Here is a 14,264-nt window from a genome sequence, read left to right as displayed (position 1 = left end):
CACTGTTACAGCAAAGCTGGTCACAGATTGTTCTATCGCTTTTTAAGAGGTCAACAATGTTTTTAGTCTGTGCGCCAATATGATCCGGAAAACGGCATGAGGGCTTTTTTTCTACTTTTGAACTTATCGCATATATGTACATATCTGTGGTTTGCGTGGAAGGTGTAAAAATGCTAGCGAATGTCAGAATTTCCAAGGGAAGGAAAACCTCTAATTTAGCATTTCTATGTTAACAGAAAGCATGAATTCAGAGTTTATGAATTCAGATGTCCTGTTTATGGAGATAATTATGGGGATGGGATCTGACACAAGAGAAATTACGGACTGTCAATTGACATAATTTATGAAATCAGGTGACACGATGATTATATCTGGTGAACTGTGATATTGTCTCCTTATTAAGGTGAGGCATCATCGTGCAGCTATCAATTTGCTCTGCCAAATGTTTTCCCCTAAGAGGGAATGCCACAAATCTTGGCGTGCATCGTAGTCCCCCTAGTACTAGACAATTATTAGGATTAGGTCGACAGATGATCCGCAACCTGATCATTTATCGATCTAATCCTCTACATTGCCAGGATTTGTCGCAGTATGAAAATCTGGTCTATAGTGGATTTGCCAGGTCTGAAGCTGCATTGATAATATCCAAGTGGAAATCTGGCCAGAGAGAAAATCTGGTTTATAGTGGATTTGTCAGGTCTGAGGCCGCATTGATAAGATCCAATAATATCATTGACCCCAGACTTCGTCGTTCACACAGCACGCTTGATAGCACTTTATAGACTAATTCCTCTATAGTTGGCACAAATAGTATTGTCCCCTTTTTTTACACGGGACACAGGATGCTGAGGTTCCATTCATTGGGTATGTATTCCTATGGACAAATTGTACCTATTAGTTGGTGCATCAGCGTCTGATCATCGGTCTTGAATATTTCGGCTGGTGATCTGTCGACACCTGTTGCTTCATCGTTCTTCAGCCGATTAATTGCTACTCTGACCTCATCTTGGCTAGGTGGTATTCAATCTATACCGTCATCTCTAATTGGTCCAGAAGCTTTGCAAAATGCTCCTTCCAGATCCTCAACACGCTGTCTGTCTCTGTCACCAGGTTTCCTTTTTTTATCCCTACAGTAGGATGTGCCCGCACCAAAAAAAAAGTCGGTTGGTGTTTTACTCGTTGATAAGATTTCCGAACTTCATTCCGACTTCTGTACATCTCAATATGCTCACGGCCATGTTTTTCTTGTTCTATCTCCTTTTTTTGAAAATACGTTTCTCTTCTCACCTTTTCTCCTGATAATTCTCTGTCGCATTGCGTATTGCTCCTGTTTGCGTATTGCTCCTGTTACGCTGCGTTTTTCACCTCAGTAGCATTATGACATCCCTGATCGTACAATGGGTTTCTTGACGGTGGCCTTTGGTACCCATTTGTTGCTTTTGCTGCAGTTTGCCATTGTGCTTCTATATTATTATCGGTACAAGGACGTTCGACGTCGAGTTTCCGTGTTACATTAATTAGATCGCACCTCTACTGAGGGTGCACTTGGTCATTTATTCCGAGACCCTTCCCTTAGATCTACTAACTGACCGCCACTGTCCACCGAGACGTGGACATGCGATGGCTAAATCGTAATGGAACATAATTCTGCTCAATAATATATATTTTAGGGGTCTTTGGCGAATAAGGGTATAAAAAGAAATAGTCGGACAACATATTGATTCTGACAGCTAATAATAGTATTTTCATAAAGCGACATGATCACATCTCAAATTTCTCAAACATGAATATATTTTCAACTATTTAAAAATTCGTTCCTAAATTAAAAATAATAAATTATCGGGAGTCCGTTTGGAGTCCTTTTGGTGTCCTTTCTACAAGTGTTATTCTTTCTTCAATTTCTTCTTTTTGCTCTTACAGGTTTACATTGGAATGCTGATTTAGGCTACGTTTACATTTAACCGGATTTCGTTAACCCAGTGGGTTTCAATTGCCAATTCCTTTGCATATATATCAAATAAATCCTCATAGAGTAGGTTAACCCCGTAAAAAGTTCTAATGTATATGCCGTTTTAGCTCTCCCGCCTAATGAAATATAGCCTTTTCATAAAACGGCCCGGCCACATAGCAAATTGATTGACATCTTCAATTTGATTTTTTAGAAAGCGAAGATCAAACACGAATAAACCTTTTTTCAAATGAAAATAAATCATCCAGTAACTGATTCATTTTGACAGCTAAAGGTAATCTTTAGTGATCTTACCGTTAGGATCGAACAAAGATTAAATAGTATTCAATAGAATACGGCGATTTTAATTACCCTAGATAAAGAAAAGAAACAGAAAAACGACATTAGAAAAAATCCCCTAAAATTTGATTTCACTCTATTCAAAAAAAAAAAAAAAAAATGTATTAGCATGTGTATTAGTGTCAAATATTGATCATTTTGTATACCCACCCATTCAATGGTTTTGCTTGGTTTTGATCATTAAAAAACCAACAACAAAATTAAAAAAAAAATGAATAGCAAAACAAAAAACTTCACAGAAAACCGGTATTCAGAAACAAATAAAAAAACATAAGTTTTGTTTTATGACAACATAGTCATAAAATTTGAATATTAAATGATACGTATGTATTTTTCTTCTTCTTCATCGATTTGGAAATTGTTGAAACAAGTGCATAACGCAAACACACACAATCAAGTATTTATACAGGTGTATCAATCTTTGACTGAGCAGGCTATTGATAGCGGTAATAAAAAATATTTGAAAAATTTTAATTCTATTCAAAAAAAAAGATATATATGCAAATTGATGCGGGTATTTGTACCAAATAGCTTCGTTTCCTAATTTGTTTAATTCGTAAATTTGAAATTTTAATACAACGTTATTCGATTATGAACGAAAAAAAAAGACTGAAACTGGTTTGACATGATCTCTAATAACTCTAATGAACGCACCAAACGGGCAGACAGACAGTCACAGCCAAATGTTTAAAATCGAAATTGCCACAAAAAATTAATATCACAATAAAATGAGTAGATTTCAAATCATTGGATATTTTATGTAAAAAAACAATGTGTTTTAAATTAGTTTCCAAAGTAAATGAAAAAAATATGAATTGAGTCTAATGTTTGGTCTAATAAAATTGTATAAGGAAATAGGTGTTCGGCACATAAAACAGCTGATTAAATATTACATTTCATAATTACACTTAATTTCTATAATATTTTTTGGAGTTTTAATCGAAAGTGTAATAAAACCCAGGAAAAAAACCCACGAAAAACACATCGACACATTCCACCTGTTCGTCGACTATAAAGTCGCATTCGACAGCCCTATCCTGGCATTCCTGCAAAATTAATACGGCTTCAGGATAACTTTAACTGGTACAAGATCAGCAGTTAAAGTCGAAAAGGACCTCTCGGAGCCCGAACGAGGCTTCAGACAAGGTGACAGTTTGTCGTGTAACCTTGTTAACATCCTGCTAGAAAAGGTCATACTAGAGGCAAAAGTGAACAGAAATGGTACTCTGTAGACCAAACAACACATGTTACTCGCCTACGCCGATGACATCGACATAATGGGCCGAACGCTGAGAGCGGTAACAGCCACCTTTGAACAAATTGCGAAGGAGTCTGCCAAAGTGGAACGAGGCTTCAGACAAGGTGACAGTTTGTCGTGTAACCTTGTTAACATCCTGCTAGAAAAGGTCATACTAGAGGCAAAAGTGAACAGAAATGGTACTCTGTAGACCAAACAACACATGTTACTCGCCTACGCCGATGACATCGACATAATGGGCCGAACGCTGAGAGCGGTAACAGCCACCTTTGAACAAATTGCGAAGGAGTCTGCCAAAGTGGATCTGGCAGTAAACGGCGAGAAGACCAAGCTGATGCTATCAACGCGCAAGACGTCCAGTAGACTCGGACCAACTGTGTAACTTGAGAACAGGGATGGTCCGTGTGACGAATTTTTAGGTTTTCGACTGTCAAAAAGGTGTAAACGTCGAAAACGTCATATACCTGTATAAAATGTAATAAACGTAGTAAACGTCATTTATATCAATATTATCAGCATATACAGTTATTTTCAAGAATATATATTATTTTTACATATATCTGACTATTCCTTACTAGAACTGATAAAAATTTATCAATTTTTTTGAGAAGAAAATTTTGAAATTTTATATCGATTTGAGTAAAGCATGCGTAATTCCCAAATTGATTAATGGAAATAGCTATTTTGTCAAAAACCTAATAGATTTAGGTAGGTTTCTGACGTATGTATTATACGTCGGAATTGTATGTCATTTACGTCACTGTTTCTGACAGGCCATCTCTGCTTGAGAACTACAGCTTCAAGGTAGTCGAATATTTTATATACCTTGGTACCGCCATAAATAAAGCGAATGACATCAGTTTTGAAATTCGGAGAAGGATAGTGATGGCCAACAGATGCTACTGAGCAAACAACTCAAAAACAAGTCCACCTCCCCGCACACTCTACAAGACACTGATACTACCCGTGCTGTTGTATGGATCTGAAGCATGGGAACTTGCACAAGCAGATGAGGTAGCTCTTGGGGTGGTTTGACAGAAAAATTCTCCGAAAGATCTACGGCCGATCTGTGTCGACGGTGAATTTCGCCGTCGAATGAACCACGAGCTTTACAATCGAGCCTACTGATGGTTCGCGCAGAAGTGGAAGGCCACGAATTAGACGGAAAAATTAAGTAGAAGACAACATCTCGGAACATGGTCTTTCAATTTGGAGGTGATGCGCACAAGACCGACGCGCTTGAAAATCTTTTTTTCAAGCTCGGCTTATGAAACAAGCGTTCTGTAACAAACCAACTAAGTAAAGTAATAAAAAGGGGAAAATTGAGATAGAAAATTTGACACTTCTTTAATATTTTTCAGTACCACCCAGTAATTTGTATATAGAGAGAGCCTGCAATAATTTCTGCAAAATCCCTTAAAGACATAAATTGATTATCTTCTTCGAACATTACGAATTATCCTTGTCATCCTTTTATTGTTAGAAATCCATAAATTCGAGTCCGAATATCGTGCAGTTGAGATTTGCCTAGAAATGACCATGAACTCAAGATCCGAACATATTTATCCGGTACTACTCGGTAATTTATATATAGAGAGAACCTGCGAACAAATTCTCAAAATCTTTTAACAACACAATTGTAATATCTTTGCGAACGCCAGGAATTGTCCTTTTCAACCTCTGATTGTTAGCAAACCCATAAATTAGAGTCCGTCCATCGAGCAGTTGAGATGTGCCTACAAATTACAATGGAATTTAAGATCCGAATATATCGGAGATAAATATACGAAGGTTTGGTTTAGCACGCTCTTCAGTTCTGTTTTCTATAGAAGTCAGTGTATAAGAAAAAAACGGAAAATGTGTTTCCTTCGTGACCTACCAACTACAACTACGTTGTTCATCGCTGAATTGAAAATGTTCCTAAATACCCTAAGGAGAAGTGCAGATCGTCAATTAATTACCCACACACGCACAGAACCACATTAAAGACATCGGAAATTCAACTTAGAATATGAGTGCCTCCACAAAGCAAAACAAAACCTACCTCCTGTGGCGCAAGGATTTGGATGATGGAAATTGAGGAGTAAGAGCAACAAACCATTTTTAGATAGCTGATCTTACTTCGATGCATGTTGACAGATCAGAATCTGGCCATCGATCTGCTGAGATGTATCTGTAAAGGTAGGGAATAAGAATTAGAATTGCGACCTGAATGCTGAGCATCGAAACTACTTGAGTAAATATAACTTAGACGCAACAAAACTGTTCGAGGAAATATAACATGGATGAGAAGTTGGACATAAATCCTTTGGATATCGACGTAGTTAGAATATTAGTACCTCCACAAAGCAAACTAAAAACTACCTCCTATGGCGCAAGAATTTGGATGGTGGTAATTGAGGAGTAATTGCTGACAGACTAGAATTTGTCTATCGATCTGCTGAGACGTACCTGCAAAAGTTGGGAATATGAATTAGAATTGCGACCTGAATGCTTAGCATCAAAACTGCATGGGGAAATATAGACCTAGACAAGAAGTTGAACATAAACCATTCGGATATCGACGTAGGTGGAATATGAGTGTCTTCACAAAGCAAAAGAACACCTACCTCCAGTGGCGTAAGGATTTGGATTACGGCCATTGACGAGTAAATGTAATGACCAATTTTTGATAGCCGACAGATTAGAATCTGGGCATCGATCTGCTGAGATGTGCCTGCAAAAACTGGGAATATGAGTTAGAATTGCGACCTGAATGCTGAGCATAAAAAAACTGTTGAAGAAATGCAACCTAGACCATAAGTCGGTCAAAATAATTGCGATCAGAAGTGCGTATAACAAAATTTTCTCGATAGCTATGCAAGCCTCCAATTATGTCCAACAGATTTAGCAAAAAGGCTGGACGTAATGGGAGAATCATTCCTCGTTTATTTTTGACAAACACAAAACATTTTTAGGAAACCCATTAATTCTACAAACTGTTTGTAGTCAAGAATATTGGTGGCAATAACAAGAAGGTCTGGCCATCCCGGTAGAAATGAAACTTAGGTGATGTTGATAAAGCCTCAAAAAGCTTTATTTACACAAGAGCTTTAGATGACAATGCACCAAAGCAAAACGGAAAAATAGGAAATGCATCGAAAATCTTTAAGTAGAAGTGCGGATCCTTAACGTCATCTTCAATAGAAACCAAAGTGTGATGATGAGACAACAGATCATTCTACACGAGAGGAACAGTTCCAAAATGCTCAAAACAGAAGATCCCGTACTCAAAGCGGAGATCAGGGAATGTGGCAAGAGTTGTTAATCTTTCCTTTCGACAGAAGTCGAACCTTACAAAATTTTCTCGATAGAAAAATGTGAAATGGGAGAATCAAGGAATTATTTGCAACACATGAATTCTACAAATTGGTGGTATCCAAGAAGGAGGCAATAACAGGAAGGTCCCATCATCCTGGTAAAACATAGGCGAAGACGATAAACGCCTAAAAGCTCTATCTAAAGAAGAGCTTTGGAGGAATACACCAAATCCAAACGGAAGAATAGCAAATGTATCGAAAAACTCTATGGAGAAGTGAAGATCTTTAACGTTATCTCATCCCTTTTAGAAATACAAGAGGAACAGCTTCGAAATACCCAATGGAAAAGTGTAAATCCTGAACCCGTCCTGACCTTTCTATTGGACAGCCCTTGTAGAGGAAGTCTGCACTTTGAATGGATTCTTTACTCCGCCATTTCATATACTAGAGCGAATTGAAGTTAAGAATCACGTTGTGAAGACAAACGTTTTATAAACCTAGATATGACCGATTCTGCATAGCAGGAGGAGTATCGATCCGCCATTTCATATTCTACAGCGAATTGATGTAAAAATCACGTTGTGAGGACAAAAGTTTTATAGATTCTGCATAGGAAGTAGCCCTGATTAAGTTCGACAAACAAACATATAGTATGTTATCAAGTTTTCTTAAGGATCGAGACATTCGATTAAGATTTAGGTACAACCGAGAAAATCGGTTCAGATTTAGATATAGCTCCCATATATAGTTTCGTCCGATTTAAGGTAAATGGTGCACCAAAGTGTCTATATATCTTTAGATTTGCATGAAATTTGGCACAGCGTACTGAATTAGGTCTAGAAAGATGTGTATTAAGTTTCCTGAAAATCGGTCCAGATTTAGATATAGCTCCCATATATATTTTCGTCCGATTTAATGTAAATGGTCCACCAAATACCCTATATATCTTTCGATTTGTACGAAATTTGGTATAGTGTACTGAAGTGGGTCTAGAATGATGTGTGTTAAGTTTCGTAAAAATCGGTTCAGATTTAGATATAGCTTCCATATATACTTTCGTCCGATTTCATGTAAATGGTGTACCAAAGTCCCTATATATCTTTCGATTTGCACGAAATTTGGCATATCGTAATGAATTAGGTCTAAAATGATTTGTGTTAAGTTTCCTGAAAATCGGTCCAAATTTAGATATAGCTCCCATATATATCTTCGTCCGATTTAATGTAAATGTTGCACCAAAGTCCCTATATACCTTTCGATTTGCACGAAATTTGGTATAGCGTAATGAAGTAGTTCTAGAATGATGTGTGGATTAAGTGTAGAAAGATGTGTGTTAAATTTCGTGAAAATCGGTTCAGATTTAGATATAGCTCCTATATATTTTTTCTTCCGAGTGTATGTAAATTGTGCACTAAAGACCCAAAGTTTGTCTGATTACCACACAATTTGGTACAATGAACGGTAGTTAATATAAGTTAATCTCTGACAAGTATCATTGAAATCGGTTCACGTTATATATATATATATATATGCTATATCTATAGCAACTCTATATCTGACCAAATGAAAAATTTAGTATAGGTTGCAGAATGACATGTTTATGGATCCATTTTCATGTTTATGGTCCTTCAACGTCTGTTAGGATTCATCTGTTGAATATACCCAAAGTGGTGAAGGGTATCATATAGTCGGCCCCGCCCGACTTTACCACTTTCCTTACTGGTTTGATTTATTGAAGTGAAATGGAGAGAAGGCTGTGGAATAAATTTGGATGCATGGAACTACATAAAGACTTAATCTCAAAGTTGGAAAATGAATATCTGTATTTTTTTTAAAGCAATCTTCAGTCTACAGCGAAGGGCTTCAGAAACAAAATGTCCGAATATTAAAGTAGGTAATACAATCAATGAATTTTCAGAAAGGATGGAATTATATTGGAATTATTAGATAACTTTGTGGCTTGAAAAATGTACAGGAACACAACTAATGTAACAACTGCAAAAAATTTCTATCATTTATTTTTTGTATCACTCATTAGTAGTTTCTAACAAATTCGAATATTTCTTTGTTTTATGTGACCGACAAATCAGAAAATATGCAAAATAGTGGGTTTAGTTTTAATATTCAAAGTTTTTATTAATCGAAATTCCGTTGGCACCTGTTTTCACAATTGATAATATGTATACGATTAAAATAAAAGAAATCACAAATTTTCGTTTATTTCCGAATATTTTTATTTGATTTCAATTCAATTTAGACATCGACTAGAGATCCTCATTTTATGCCGAAAAACTTGTATAGGCGATAAATTTATTTTCAATTTTTATTTTAATTTTTTTGCGTCTCTTTCGACCGACCAACTACACAAATAATAAATACCATAAATCACACAATTTGTCTTGGGACTACACACAATGCGGACTTTGTGAGCGACGAACCTTGCTCAAACAATAAGAATAACATAAGACAAAAAATAAAAAGAAAACTTTTAGCAGACAAGGAAGAAGAGGAGCAAGTCAAACCAGTTGGAGGATATGCCCATCAAATGGAATATGGAGTATTGTCTCCACAATATTGTTGCTCTTTACGCAGTTCCAAAACCAAAAAATACCAGCTTGCATATGAGCGCCAACCAACCCAAAAAAACAAGTTCAATATTTGGACGGACACAATTGCTCCAGAAATCCCCAAAGAAAACAAGGCTTTCTCGTATGTTGTGGCATTCTTCTTCGTTTCTTTTAGTTTTGTTTTTGTCAATTCTTCTTCTTCTATCTGCCAAAAAAGGAAAAGAAGTTCATAACTTCATAAATTCCACACAAAATGTTATGTGTGCAATGTACTCCAGACGACTGGGCACACATCCAGCCATTCAGTCAGCTAACCAACCGATGATCATTCAAGCAACAATATCACCAACACCACTACTACCACCGACACTACTGATCGCAATCATTTACCAATTTGTGTTATTTTCGAAATTTAACACATAAAAAGCATATCTAAAGGATCTGTTTTGTGCGAGTCTTCGTCCACCGCTCTCTCGATTATGTTCTGATGACCCTTGGGATGATAGTAGGTGTGTGTGACTTCACATATGCTGTCCGAACAATTTTTTTTGGGTAAATTAAAGAAAAAAGAAAATTAAGTGATGCGAATATGTGAATAGGTATGGTATTTTGTGAGTGATGGGTATTCGGCAAGGTAAATTTATTTTGTTAAAAGTAAAAAAAAAAAATATAAATCTCAGTTGAACCCTTATATTTTCAGAACACCTCATACATTTTATTGAACAGTAAAAATTCCAGTTGGATTTAGTCACAATCAACCATACCCAAGACTACAGGTGCCTATTTGTGTATTCATCGATTTATGATTATGTTTAGCTAGGGTCCTTTTGGGGTTATTACTTTTATGTATATTGACTAGTATAGGTAAACAATTTTTGGCACTCCCATAAGTGTATTTATAACATTTGAATTTGAGCCTTATGCATTGGAATCCGACCTTCGAGCAGTTGAGATGTATATACGGATTACTACGGAATCCAGATTCGTAGATAACGGTGACAACTATACGAAGGTTTTGTTTGACACGCTCTTTCGGTGGATAGAAATACCACTTAGTTTTGATCACATCCCCCAAGTGGACATCAGGAATGTTAGTGTGATAATCTGATAAGTGTTTTTCCTACCAGACTACAAAATATACGGAAAAGTATCATTCAATCAGATAGGAGGAACGTCGAAAGAGTTGAGAATCATTGTAGAGGACATTCAAAGGTCTGAAGTTTCAAAAAATTCTTCGCTCCGCAATTTCCGCAATACCACGGCGAATTTGTGGCGAATTCAAATTAAGAATCTCGATGTGATACTAGTTGTACGACGCACTTGTACTTCCCATGCTATTGTCCTGCTCTGAACGCTATCATAAATCTTCAACTATTTTATTATATATGATGTTTTTCCGTTTGTAATTCATCGAAATAGTTACTTCCGACCCTATAAAGCATATATATTCTTGATTAGCGTAAAATTCTATGACGATATAGAAATGTCCGTCTGTCTTTTGTAATCACTCTAGCCTCGAAACAAATTGAGATAGATCGCCATAGAGTCGTTATTTGTCTGCAGGCAGGTCAAGTTCGAAAATGGGCTATATTGGCCCACGTTTAGGCATATCTGGCCTATAAGGATACCCCCAATTTTCGGTATTTTGGGATTCTTGAGCGCGTTTTTCAACTGACTTCGCTGAAATTTGGTACATTGTATTCTTATTGGGTACCAAATTTCCCCACTAAAAATTATAAGGGCAGATCCACTTTTTCTGGTAGTCCCCATATAACGGTACCCCATTTTCAGTATTTTGGGGGTTTTGAGCGTATTTTTCGACTGAGTTGGCTGTAATTTGAGTTCTTATTGGGTAGCAAAACTCTCCACAAAAACATTGTAAATATAGGTACATTTTTTCGGGTAGCCCCCAATTTTCGGTATTTTGAGGTTCTTGAGCGCGTTTTTCAGCCGAATTCGCTATAATTTGGTATTTTGTAGTCGTATATGGTAACAAATCTCCAAACCAAAAATTATTAACATTCGCCCCCTTTTAGGGGTAGTCCCCATATAACCCCCTTTTTATACCCTTCACCACACTGTGGTACAGGGTATTACATTTTTGTACATATGTTTGTAACAGGCAAAAGGAAACGAGATTCCTTTTGAGAATATATATAGGACCACTTTCTAAGTCGATTTATGCATGACCGTTCGTCTGTTGATGTTCAATTGAAAACAAAGTACAGGTCGCATTTTCGATTCGAATTGGATGAAATTTGGCACAGATAATTTCTTTGGCTTCAGGAGGAACCCTGGGAAAATCGATTCAGATTTAGATATAGCTCCCATATATTAGGTTAGGGAAAAATAAATCCATTTTTTGTGTAAATGCTTTAAAACAGTTATGGTCGATTTTAGCTCATGGGCGATGCTGCTAACATTCCGGTCAACTTCGATCATTTCTCCGATTTTATAGACATTTCCGACGACCGATCTACCTGCGCGAGGTGCATTTATAACATCAAAAATTCCGCTTGGCTTGCATTTTCGCATAGCGGCCAGCATTTATGATACCTCCTGTATTGAGATACAAAACTAAAAATATAATACTTAAGATATAGACTTGAGCGGGTGGGCTTCCTCCTCTAGAAGTTCTCTAATATGTACAGACGGGTCAAAGGCTTCCTCCTCTAGAAGTTTTCTAATATGTACAGACGGGTCAAAGGTGGGAGAAGGCACAATTTCGGGGGTTCTATCAAGAACTCATACAAATTAAATGACAATTGTGGCGTTTTTATACCCTTCACCACACTGTGGTACAGGGTATTATGTCTTTGTGCATATGTTTGTAACAGGCAAAAGGAAACGAGATAGACACATGGTTCCTTTTGAGAATATGCATAGCATCACTTTTTATGTCGATTTATGCATGTCCGTCTGTCCGTCCATGTATTTTTGTTAACAAAGTACAGGTCGCATTTGTGATCCGATTTGGATGAAATTTGGCACAGTTCACTTATTTGGCATAAGGACGAACCCTATTGAAATTGGAAAAAATCGGTTCAGATTTAGATATAGCTCCCATATATATTTTCGTCCGATTTTGGGTAAATAGTGCACCAAAGTCCCTATATATCCTTCGATTTGCACGAAATATGGCATAGCATACTGAATTATGTCTACAACGATGTGTGTTAAATTTCCTGAAAATCGGTGCAGATTTAGATATAGCTCCCATATATATTTTCGTCCGATTTTAGGTAAATAGTGCACCAAAGTCCCTATATATCCTTCTATTTGCACGATATTTGGCATAACATACTGAATTAAGTCTAGAACGATGTGTGTTAAATTTCGTGAAAATCGGTTCAGATTTAGATATAGCTCCCATATATATTTTCGTCTGATTTTATGTAAATGGTGCAACAAAGTCTCTATATATCCTTTCCTATATATACTTCATTTCATGTTAATGATCCTTCAAAAATGCGACGTATGTTAGGATTCTATCTGTTGAATATACCGAAGTGGTGAAGGGTATCATATAGTCGGCCCCGTCCGACTTTACTACTTTCTTTACTGGTTCACTGGTTTAGTAAGCTTGAATGCAGCTGATATAGACAAAGATCTGTGTATTGGAGACTTCGTACCGGTGACTATATTCGCCGATAGTCAAGCTGCTCTTGAAGCAATCAAGTGGTGTAAATCTGTTCTGCGGGATATACGGCATTGTGTCAGGCTTTTTTGGGTTCCAGACCATAGCACCATAAAGGGAAACGAATGAGCTGACGAGGTTGCTCGATGTGGATCGCAGTGAATTAATATAACAATTGATGCTGCTGATAGGCATCCTCTTAGTCACAAATGTTATCGAGTTCTCAAGATTTACAGTGTGAAAGCGAGAACTAGATAGAATGAGGAACCTGAATGTATAACTTCAAAATCTATTTGGTCGATAGCGAAAAGTAAGAAAGTGTTAATGATGACTATCCGGGTTTATCTTGACAACCGAAATTCTTCAATTGTGGTGAGTAGAAGGAGGCTTCTGAGTTAAATATTAACCAAGTATATCGCAGAAAACTTCTGACATAAAAAAGAAAAACAAAATAAATAAAGACACGGAGGTAATTCCATTTCTAAAGAAGAAATTGCCAAAACATTTCCGATCCTTATTCCACAAAAAATCGTACATACAGCCAATGTCAGATCTAAACTCGTATGCGCTTCAACCATTTGGGACCACTACTGTAACTCCTTTATATCTCTTGTATTCAAAAAATTTCGTTAACCCAGTGGGTTTCAATTGTCAATTCCATTGCATACATGTCGAATAAATCCTCATAGAGTAGGTTAACCCGGTAAAAAGTTCTAATGTAAATGCCGTTTTAGCATAATTATGGAAGGTAGTCTCATTTGAAAAATTTATAATGGCAACCCATTTTCATATATCATATATATGAAATCTCAAAATATGAATTTAGATGCCTCGAACGAAATCTTGAAAATGCCTAAATTTGTGCAAGTAGTTCTATAAAGTGTTATCAACTTAACCTAGTTAGCCCTAAATAAAAAGCTATATCTTCACAATAATAGGTTCGTTCCCGTACTTTTTGATAGTAAAGCTAGTAAAAGAGCGAACTATCAAAAATTACTCTCACATACAAGATTTGCGCAAAAAATAAAGGAACGAAAAATAGTTAAAACATGAAGAAACGTCAAAATCAAAAATTTAATTTGTTAAGGACAAAAAAAAAAACAAAAAGTTAAACGGCGTCCATTGCGTGATTTTGATAATAAAGGGTGATTTTTTGAGGTTAGGATTTTCATGCATTAGTATTTGACAGATCACG

Source organism: Musca vetustissima, unplaced genomic scaffold (genome assembly GCF_032173495.1).
Source record: "Musca vetustissima isolate MV318-11 ecotype Yass unplaced genomic scaffold, APGP_CSIRO_Mvet_v1 utg31883, whole genome shotgun sequence".
NCBI classification, from domain to species: Eukaryota; Metazoa; Arthropoda; class Insecta; order Diptera; family Muscidae; genus Musca; species Musca vetustissima.
Note: the sequence above shows the minus strand (reverse complement) of the source record.